This window comes from Vanessa cardui, chromosome 16, assembly GCF_905220365.1.
Source record: "Vanessa cardui chromosome 16, ilVanCard2.1, whole genome shotgun sequence".
In the NCBI taxonomy this organism is placed as follows: domain Eukaryota; kingdom Metazoa; phylum Arthropoda; class Insecta; order Lepidoptera; family Nymphalidae; genus Vanessa; species Vanessa cardui.
In genome coordinates, this window is record NC_061138.1 from 6,301,549 (window position 1) to 6,313,999 (window position 12,451).

A 12,451-nucleotide genomic window follows, 5' to 3' on the forward strand; every position below is an offset into this window, starting at 1 on the left:
GTATCGATTATATTTTATAGGAATTATTAACTTCTACATCTCGAACGTAATATTCATATATTACCATAACACCTACGGCTTAAAGCCTAAGTTAGTTATTTTACATTCTACATTCACACGATTTAATATAATAATACAAAACACTTACATCATTTTCAAAATAGCACATTTGCAATGATGTCATGATGACTAATAGTGCATAATAAACATTAAAAAATTGAAAGTATTGCGTTTTTAGTATGACTTCGCAGAATTTATTTTTTAGGAGGACGGGCAAATGGCTCCCCTGGTGGTAAGTTGTTATTACTGTCCATAGAAATTGGTGCTGTAAAAAAAATTAACCATTCTTTACATCGCCAGTGCGTGGCCAAACTCGAAAACGAATGTTATGTCGTTTGTGATGGTCACAAGCAATATTTCCCCGATGAAACACAAATTCTTTTGTCAGAGGAGTGAAAAAAAAAAATAAATAAAAATATTTATTAAACAGAGCAATTGTTGTAATTATTTAAAAACGCTGTTTTACATACTTCGAGATTTTTCCCTTTATCCCGATTCCTGACCAATTTTAAGTTATTCCATTTGTAACGTTAGTAACAATTTGAGAGCGGGTTTTAATATCTCCGGACACTATTATATTAGTAGGAGTTCATATTTGTTCAAACTTTTAGTCAATCTTAATAATCTCAGAGTTAATCTTCTCCTTCGCGAATTTTAAACTTGAAAGCTAACGTTGCCTTCATGAGTATCCTCAGTCTTATTTGAAGTTAAACGCAAACATACGAAATAATGTAATCAAATGATAACATACCTTTATTTCAGATCATTTTATCTAAATCTTGTTATCATAGAATATGAACCTGTCACTAAGTACTTCTCAATAGAACAATATAACTAATAAATATCTTAATACTGAATCTTAAAACCGAATTGTGTCTCTCCAAACACAGCTATGCTCATCATCCTATGGCTCCCAAAGAGGATTAACTAACTTGTGCTGCTTAATCCTTTCTGAGCGCCACAGGTAGTACTGCTCACAAGCCCACTCAATATAGACCCCACACGTTCCGAAAGATTGCGTAGAAGCCACCCGCGTGATCATCCTCAGACATCGTTCCATAACAGAAGTTATAATGAAATCACAATAATATCACAATATTAACGAACATAAAAAAAGGCTAAAATTATCAAAATTAAAATGTTGGGACTTAAGATGTTATGTCCCTTGTGCCTGTAGTTACACTGGCTCACTCACCCTTCAGACCGGAACACAACAATACTGAGTACTGTTATTTGACGGTAGAATAACTATCTTGTAAGCATTCATGAAATGGGGTTCTACGATAAGTGCAGACTTATCAGGTCCTCGCTTCAAATACGGGCAGTGGCCAGCTATGACTAAGCCGCAGCTTAAGTCCGTTTTTGGAAATACCGAATAAACAAATGTCACGTTGTCATAATTCCATTGCGAATATCTGAATAAGACGACGATAAAGGTGAGAGATTATTACGTTACGTTATCTTGCCACTAGATGGCGTCACCAATTATGTTGCATTAATTAGAGCTTTTTGTTCGTTTAACACAAATTATCACCAGCTAATTCATGTTAATACATTTAAAACCAAACGTATCTTATTAAATAAAAATAAACAATTATATTTAACGACTGCACTAAAAATAGTCGTCAAATTTTATAAGCTTTCTTCTGTCTCTACAACCAGTAAGGCAAAAAAATTGTTGATTATTTTTAGTTAGAATAAAAAAATGCAGGGTTACCTTATGGACATTGTCTGATTTGATCATTTGAATTGCAAATTAAGCAAGGGCATGATACTGACACGGCATGTATATTATTGACTGCACAATGAAAATAATGTTTAAGAGCATCGCTAAGACTTACGTTATTTTTTATAATGTATACTCGTACTTTGCCAATAGTATTACTAAAGCTCATGTTAATCGTGTCTATCTGCATTGATTAGTTCACGAATAACAAGTAACTTAGTTATAAATTCATTTAAAGTTCACCTCAGGTCACACACAGAGTTCCGAAGCTACTACACATGACATCAATGGACGTTGGACGACCTGATATTACGCGATATCCGTTATCAGTGTTTTCAAACTACCGAACCAACTTTGTATTTCTGTTCCGGATTATCAGAGAAGTGGGCCAATGTACTTACATAAGAGTTAATATCTTAGATTGAATGGTTGGGACGTATTGACATATCTCTAGGGAGAGGGGACTCGCTTAATTATATTTTATTGCACCACCAAAATAAATTATGTATGTAGTATATAAAAGATGGATTTAACTCTGACAGTAACTATCGGCGAATTTAAGAAGCGCATGTACATATGTACAAATTTAAATTCATTAACAAAACAGAGATATACATACACTAATATGATGCATAATTTAAGGAAACTCAAATCAAATCTCGTTCGAAATCAGCAACGGTATTCAAAAGCTTACCCCAAAAAAAACTTCTCGATTAAAATCGATTAATTCTTTTTGTGTCAAAGTTGAACAGGTTCGCGACATCAAAGGAGCTCATCCATCAGCAACTGACATTATCCATTTATCACTATCGGAAGGGTTGATTGAATAAAGAAGTAACACAACCCTGTCATTTTACTTTACACGAAATCAGCACGGGCGCGATGACGTCATCGGAAAAATTATGTAAGAGCAATCCATTAGTGCAATGGTCACTGCAATGACGGGCAGATTTTTTTTTTTAATTATATAGTTTTATTCATAAAAACTAAAAGAACACAAGTAGATTGCGGTACTACCAATTAGAACTACCAGTGCTGAGCAACCTTCAGCAATAGCTTTTTTTTAATTTTATTTATATTTATTTGTTATCCTTACGATTTAAGTTAGGATACTAAAACATAATTATTAAAACAATTTAGTGGTGCCTGTACGTTCACTGAACACTCAGAAGCTTTAATGACATGACTGTGTTTTGAAATTAAGAAATAATATGCATTTAATTTTATTCCAGATAAATAGAGTTTCAGTTATGCCCTTTCGTATTGGACAGTATTAATGTAGAGTAAAAGTAACAGCTTGTTAATTTAGCATACCTGTGTAAAAGGCTCTTGTAATTTAGGAGAAGATATTATTTTTAATAATGTATATGTATGTTGAATCAATTACTTGCCATAAATTGATGATTTATGATGTAACTTTAATTGTTGAAATCAAATTTAAATATTTTTAATGATATTGTTTATATTTATGTTCATTAATATTATTGTAATTTAACTTCTTGATTTTTTTTAACTTTGTAATTAGTCGATTTGATTTTACTCGTAGATTGTATTTTTATCTCTTTCTGTTGTCTTTTTTACACGCATACTCTAACATTTTTACTATTTTTAAGGGGAAACTTTATTGGTTTATGATTTAGTAATAATTCCTTAATTCTATGTAATAACACACTGTATGTTTCCCAAATATAAATAAATTAAAATAAAATAAAAAATACCCGATGTTCAACCAAAAAACAACTACAATGCCATTTTACCTTCATATATATACACTTTAATATTTCTTTTCGAAATACTTGTTTCATCTTCGTAAGCTATCTTTGTTCTCTGAACTCTATTTAAGTTACTCAAAGCATTTGAATGAAGTAAATTGAGCTAGTAATTTATGTACTATCCGTACAAATTCAATTTTGAAAACAAAGATTATATTTATAGTGTAATATTTTGCATATAAAAACAATGCAACGAAAATTTATTAATTGTATTTTATACTATTCCTATCAACATTTAATAGTATAGGTAACATAAAATCATAAATGCTATAAATTTTATTTTTAAAATCACTTACAATATATACATATACAAACTTAAAATCTTGTTGTGTTTTAAAATCGATAAATTAACATTTATTGTAATGAAATACAAACGAAAATGTGCTTGATTAATTATTTTTCTCGAAACAAAATCCAAACTCATTTTTGTTAAACTAGCAAGCGCCCCGACTTCGCACGAGTACCTACTTGATTAATACCTACTTATGTTCAAATTACAAATAATCATTATAAATTGTAGTCTATGTGTTATTCTGATATATAACCTATATTACTGTAAAATTTCATTCAAATCTGTTCTGTAGTTTTATGGAAAAGAGTAACAATAATATAACATTTATAATATTAGTAGGATATAACTCTAAAAACAGCACAATATTTGTTTTAATACAACAATACTGGTCGTTATCGTATAGAAAACTATCGACGCAACTATTTAATCTCCTACAGCGCACCATTACGGATGGTAATCGCTTTACTTGTCACTTGCACCCTTTACTCGAGATTAATTGTTAACGAGGAGATACGAATATGCGTGTTGCTGTGTGAAACAAATAAACTCGTTGTGTAAATGTGTGTGTGTATTCTCATGCCAGACTAATTATGGAATTGGAAAAATAGTAACAATACATTATACTACTAGCATATTATAAGATGCGAATGAGATCTGAAAGTTATTATTCGAAAAATTACCTCAACCTACAGAGGTAAAAAATTGTACCAAAATATAAGTGATTTCATAGACAATCTACAGACTACTAGCAGCACTGTACATATGATAAAAGTCAAACTTCTTAATATACATATATACAATGATGTCTTTCTCTTCCTCTTACGTCATATCTTCCTTCTCTCTCAAATAGCCGAAGCGTCCTTTCGCCTCCATTCAAAAAAAATATTGTGGAATCGCCTAAAGAATATCACTTCAAAAACTTAACAGCTTTTCAAATAATTTGGCCTATGTCATAAACTTTGTGCATTTCTTATGAAAAATCAAATAATAAAATAAATAAATCAAGATGAGACCATATTAGCAGTTAAAACGCATGCATCTTAACCGATGATCACGGTTCAAACCCAGGCAAGCACCACTGAGTTTTCATGTGCTTAATTTGTGTGTAATTCATTTCGTGCGGTGAAAAATTCGTGAGGAAACCTGCGTCTGACTAATTTCAACGTCATTCTGCTACATATGTATCCACCAACCCGCATTGGAGCAGCGTGGAATATGCTCTAATCTTCTTCTCAAAGGAAGAGGAGGCCTTAATTAGAGGCATTGGGAAATTTACAGGCTATTGATATGATGATATTGATGACGTTGACCAAATTACTTAAGAAATTATTTGCAGCAAATTTTAGACAAATTATAGTCGGTTACTACAGCTTCCTATCTCAAAACACAGAGTATACATATCGTACGTGCTCGAGACGATCGTGACGGTAATATGAATATCTAAGAATATATTAAAATATAAGTACAGTGAATCACGTCCATTCGCTATATTTTAACCGCAATGTTTAAAACTTCGCTGTATACTGTATCAGGTGAGAATTATCATCCCCGTACCAACCATATATTAATATTATATATATTTTTCGCTTATTTTCTTAAATCCAGGGATATGTTGGAAAATTATAGTTTATACTTACAACTCTTGACGATAAATCATAGGTGTGCGTTAACATAATAATATAATTTAATTTGTATTCTTATTCATCTTTATTTTATATTAGTAATGTCACACACACTAAGACATGTTGTAAGCACGAGCATCACTCATACTAATGCAGGGTGACAATTTAGCGCGAGAGGCGCGCCTTCCTGTTAGTACAGATCTATATCAGTAACTGTAACAGTACGTATAATCGCTATTTAGCATGAATTGTATCACCTACTAGAGGTTTAAATAGGCTGACATTTTTTAAGTTGTGTCACTGTATTCAATGATAATATTGCATCTTGCGAAGCGAAGTCTTTTTTTATGGAATAGCTTGGCGGACGAGCATATGGGCCACCTGATGGTAAGTGGTCAACTGATGAGTGGGTGGTACCTACCCACAAAGGCTTGCACAAAGTCCTACCACCAAGTAAAAATAGTCTATCACAACATTAGCTGAAACAAAAATGTAAATATTTAAAGATTGATATGATGAATACCAAAAAATATATTTTATAAAAATTGATATGTGAAGAAATCTATAAATTAGGGTATTAAAAGCCTCTCCTTTTTTGGGAGAAGTTTATTTCACTCAGTTGTTTGAACGTGGTTTAGTGAATAAACAATGACATTTTCACCTGATACAAGAAGGCTTCTCCTAATAGTCTCTTTCACCGCCGAACATTATAAACGCAAATTCAGCACATGAAATATCTAATGAACCATCTCAGTCCAAATTATGCTACATTCTTTAATCTTAACGCTGATTTTTTTAAGCAGAATTATCCAAAGAATTACAAGCTTTTGTCAAGTCCTGGTTCTTGTCTCGAAAACAAGTAACACAATGGAAGAAAACTATGTTATAGTGATAATTTATTGTGAAACTAATGGCTGTGTGTCGAGATGATATTACACTCTTAAGAAATATTGCATGAAGTACATCTGTGACGAATAGTGACCGCTTACTATCTTTCAATCACCTCGACTGACAATCTTGTTTCCCATAAAATGAGTATTTCTAACTATCAATTTTATAGTAGAAAATATATTACTCAACAAACTCATAAAATCGAGTATTATCGATACGTTATCGTCAATTTACGCTTGGCCGTTCAATAAAGGCTCTAGAAACATCAATCTTTGTGTCATTTTCTGGTAGTAGAACCGAGAAAAATGACTTCATCGCTTCACATCTTTAGAGAAATTCCAAACTCATTAATCTTCAGTACAGACGATTATTTATTCGAGAAAGTTCTCATATCTCAATTATACTATGTATACTAACATACTTCAGAAATAATTTCAATAAAATATATTATTATTTTTAAAAAAATCAAGCAAGTATGCTTCATTGTGTCATGTATATTATACGCTTCTTGTCAACAAGAACAAATATTACAGTAGCGTGCACTGAAATAACGCATACATACTAAGTATTAAATATAGAACTTGAAAATAAGAAAAAAAAAAGACTAATAATTGATTAATTAAAGCGATTCCTTACCAGTATACTCATTTCGTAAACACATGCTTTTTGGACAGGCTCAATTAATAATGTTATATCAAAAACTGTTATTAGTTCATCAATATTTTTAATTAATTAAATATTGTCGATTTTATTTTTCATCACATATTTTAATTTTTAAGTTAAAAAATTATCTTTTAGCTCGTACATCATTTATTACCGTCTTTTACATCACCATCGTTTAAAAAACGATATTTTATGACAAACTTTTTAATCTATATTAAAATCATATTCTTAATCATATTAATAACAAGCATTACTCCCGTTTCCGCGTAAGTTCAATTAGCTTTTATTTAATTTAACCAGGTAATACTGTTAATTTACCCTCACAGTTTTGGAACGCAACGAAATTTTAAACAAGTTCTATCCGACCGATCGAACCGAAATTCTGCGGACACTTTTGTTACTGTGACAATTCAATTTAGTGTACTAAATTTTATTCGCGTACATGGATGAAATAAGAGCTCTTTTAAATTAATATTTTTCCAATTCAATTAATAAGTAAATATTACTTGGTGACAGGGCCTTGTACCCTTCTGGGTAGGTACCACTCACTCAGTTATTCTACCGCCAAATAACAGTACTCAGTATTGTCGTGTTCCGGTTTGAAGGGTGAGTGAGTCAGTGTATCTACAGGCACAAGGGACATAACATCTTAGTTCCCAAGGTTGGTGGCACATTGACGATGTAAAGAATAGTTAATATTTCTTACAGCGTCGTTGTCTATGGGTGATAGTGACCACTTACCCTCAGGTATCCCATACGCTCGTCCGCCAACCTATTCTATAAAAAAAAAAATATGATGACTAATGATAAACGTGATCGATATGGAAATATGAGACTCTTTAACGATATCGAATATTTTTTACACTTTTACATAAATATCAATTGCTTTTAAACAACTTTTTATAAAAAAATATTGACGTCATATTACTCTAAACTTTATTGGCATAGTTCGTAACATTACCAAATTGAAATTAATATAATATGAAATTGAGTGGTGTCACTTTATATATTGTCTTGATATAAACATATAAAAATATACGTCGAGTAACACCGATTCTACTCGCTGGGGAAAGAAAAAAGGATCAAACTATAGGATAACCTGATCTGAATTAAATTATTGAATAAAAACAAAACTATAGACAGTCAGAAAACAATAGGTGCTTGCCAATAAATAAATGTGAATTTTATGGAACGAAGTATCATTTTTATGTATCAACTCTAAATTAATTTAATTTATAGGTATACTTAAAGAGCTGATATGGCCCAGTGGTTAGAACGCGTGCATCTTAACCGATGATTGCGGGTTCAAACCCTGAATATTCATGTGCTTAATTTGTATTTATAATTCATCTTGTGCTCGGCGTTGAAGGAAAACATCGTGAGGTGTCTAATTCATAAAAAATCTGCCACATATGTATTCCACTAATCCGCATTGGAACAGCGTGGTGGAATATGTTCCGAAACTACTATAGCAAGGGAAAGGCCTTAGCACAACAGTGGGATATTTGCAGGCTGTTGTTGTTGTTGTATATATTTAAAATATGACCCGAATATGATTTATCGTTTCTCAAAACATTCGCTAACGGCAGTGCAGTTGAATGTACCGCAGTTGTTGCATTTTTCACAATCCATTGAATCCTCAGTGAGCTACAATAAAAGCCAGTAGATCTCACAGATAAAACGCAATATTTCGCGTTCGGACTGTTCCGAACCGCATGCGAGCGACGTTGCGGAACGTACTATGTATGATTTACATTCGTTTAAATGTTTTTGCCATTGTATGTTTCGAAAGTAAAATATTTGTAAGAATACAAGAACTCTTTGAAGTAAAATAAAATATCAATGTTTACTAAAACGGTGAGCTTGTTTTGTTAAATGTATTTTGTTTTAGTTTTCTTTGAAACTGCATAAATATCCTCAAAATATGATATTTTTATCATATTATATAAATAACCCTTGTTATTTTTCAACCAAAATTATTGTGGTTTTCGGGTTTCAAAAAAACAACGGAATAGATTAAATAGTAATTCAGATCAAGTCAAATGGTGCAAATTGTAAACATATATTATTAGTATGGATTGAATCGAGTGATATATTCATAGAATAATATTTTACGCTTATAAAAATATATTTATAAGTAATCCATAAACCAGATTTATAAGCACTATTCACATTTTTTTTTAATATGCACCAATAGAAAAGGAATTGCGATTAAATTATGAAATAAAATATTCTTTCTATACAACAACACACGGTCTTAATTACAACAGTAATTATTTAATTTTATTCGATTTGAATGTTGTATAAATTCCTATATTAGTAAAGTGTACTATGTATTTAATTATAAGAAATATTACAGTTACCTTTTAAAAGAGGGATAAAAAACATTCATAATTTGATATAATTTAATATACTGCCAGTATAGATACAGGCGTAATTATGTAAAGAAAGAAACTGATACCTATAAATATTTTATAAATAAAAAGTAAGTATGTGTAAACTGTTTCTGAAATTTAAAGGAAAGAGGCTGCTCAGATAATCGGAAATTACATTTCTATATACAGAACCAAATAACCTTATTAAAATCACAGCTATTTTTTGCATGAGTGGAGGATTTACCAATAGGCTAAGTAGGCTGGAGCCTAGGGCGGCAGATTTAGAGGGGCGGCAAATTTAGCCCCAACTTGTTATTATCTTACAATAATTAAAAAAAAACTTATATATGTATACACATTACGTCCGTAATCCATATACTCGTCACTACATAGCGGTTTGGAAAAATAATTTAATAACTGACAGAAATATCACCTAGTTTATAATCCTACTAATAACGGAAAAAAAGCGATGTAATGAGGACGGATAGAACACAAATCATAAATGTTGCAAAAAAAAAAGTAGGGACGGCAAAAATTGAATAGCCTACCAGCCTACTAGCGCCAGATTTGTAAATCCGCCACTGTCTAAGAATATCAAAAGATCAAATGATCGAGTGATTGGGTTTTAATCGGATAGTCAGGCAGCGATGATCGAAAACACATAACATGTACAATGTACATGTTATATATTTTCATTTACGTTTGTACACAAGACATAAGAATAAGGGTACAACGCCAAGTTTCCGACTCCGCGAACTCAATAAATCCTTCTACAATGAAATTCCACAGACATTTAACGATTCATAAATTCAAATCATTTGTTAAAATTCAATACAAGATTTTATAAATTACAAAAGGGTGGAGCATTATATGTTGAAAGAGAGTATAGTATAGTACGACACAACTTAGATGTCGCATCGGCAAAATTCGTAAAACCTATCACATCCGAATTAAGTACGCTATCCCAAATTATCAATATTTATTTCGTACGCGAATATCATCTTTGCACAAACGCAATAACTTTTAATATCATATGACCTAATATATTCGTCAATTTGACGCGTCGATGTACATGCACTTGCTTTCTCTGACGTGTGAATCTATAGCGACGAATAGCGTCGAATGGCGCGATAGGGAGCTATTTCTATTGGTTGTGTAAATCGGCAGTAATCGGTTTTATTTTCATTCCATTGCATTTTCCGATGCTACATCTACACTCAAAACTCAAACTCAAATATCTTTATTCAATATAGAAGCATTACACTTTCTTATTGATGGTCAATTGAAACACTACCACCGGTTCGGAAAGAAAATACCCTGACCTGAGAAGAACCGGCGAAAGAAACTCAGCGGGTTTTTTTTTGTTTGTCTTATGTATTATATAAATAAACAATTTAATATGATATGAAATAGCCAGGAGGCGATCGTATCATTCCCAAGGTGTGCTATCGATCATAAACTCATTAATTGTATAATAACCTTTTGCACACAAGCGTTCCTTAATAATTTTTTTAAATTTGGCAACAGAGGCATTTTGAACGCTTTCTGGGATCCTGTTGTAAAACCGTATACATTGCCCCACAAAGGAGTTACTGACTCTATGTAGTCGAGTAACAGGAGTAACAAGTTTGTGTTTGTTCCTTGTACCAATGTTATGAGTATCACATTTTCTCATGAAATCATTAATATTTTTTCGTACATACATAACATTAGAGAATATATATTGAGAAGCAACAGTCAATATCTTGATTTCTTTAAATTTATTCCTTAACGATTCTTTAGCTCCTAGGTTGTAGATTGCGCGAATAGCCCTCTTCTGTAGCACAAATATGGTATGGATAGCGGCTGCATTGCCCCACAGCACAATACCGTATGACATTATACTATAAAAGTAGCTGAAATATACTAAGCGAGCCGTATCAACATCGGTACATAATCTAATTTTTTTGACCGCGAATGCCGCAGAACTCAGTCTACTCGCCAATCCGTCAATATGGGAGCCCCATTGCAACTTGGCATCAACAGTAAGGCCAAGAAACTCAGCAGAATCAATTGAATCCATCGATTCCCCATTGATGAGTACATCGGCTTTTACATTTTGTACATTTGGCGTACTAAATTTCACAATTTTAGTTTTATTATTATTTAGTTTAAGATTATTTACGCTAAACCAATGTACTATATCAGCTATAGCATTGTTTACGTCGTCGTACTGTACCTGTTTTCTATTAATTTTAAAAACTAAGGAGGTGTCATCAGCAAACAATACTATATCATGTTTGTTCCCAACAAGAAAGGGCAAGTCATTTATATATGTGTGAAACAGAAAAGGTCCAAGAATTGATCCCTGAGGGACCCCCATACCAACTGAGACCCCAGGAGACCTTTTTCCTTTAACGTCAACCCTCTGAATTCTATTGTTAAGATAGGAAGTCAGAAGGTCGAGCGCACATTCTCTAATTCCATAGTGATAAAGTTTCCTGACCAGAGTCTCATGTTGAACACAATCAAAGGCTTTGGATAAGTTACAGAAAATCCCTAAGGCATCCCGTGACTCTTCCCAGGCTTCATAGATATTCTTAATAAGCTCGATACCAGCGTCTGTAGTCGAGCGACCCCTCGTGAAGCCAAATTGTTTACTATGAAGCAGATTATGTTTGTTAAAGTGTTCTAATAATTGATTTAGAATTATTTTCTCAAATATTTTGCTCAGGGTAGGTAGAATTGAAATTGGCCTATAGTTGTTGGGGTCTGAAGAACTACCAGATTTAAATATTGGAATAACATTACTATGTTTCATCAGGTCAGGAAATATACCACGTTGGACACAACTATTAAATATTAAAGCAAGAAAAGGTGCAATCACATCAATAATCGAATTTATCACCTTTAGAGAAATACCCCATAAATCAGCCGTTTTCTTGATGTCTAATGACTTAAAGGCGCGTATTATGTCGTTGGGGTTTACAAGGGTAAAATTAAAGTTAGATTTGCAAGCTCTTACATTTTCTTTCATTAATGACTCGGCAACATCAGGAGAAGAAATAAGT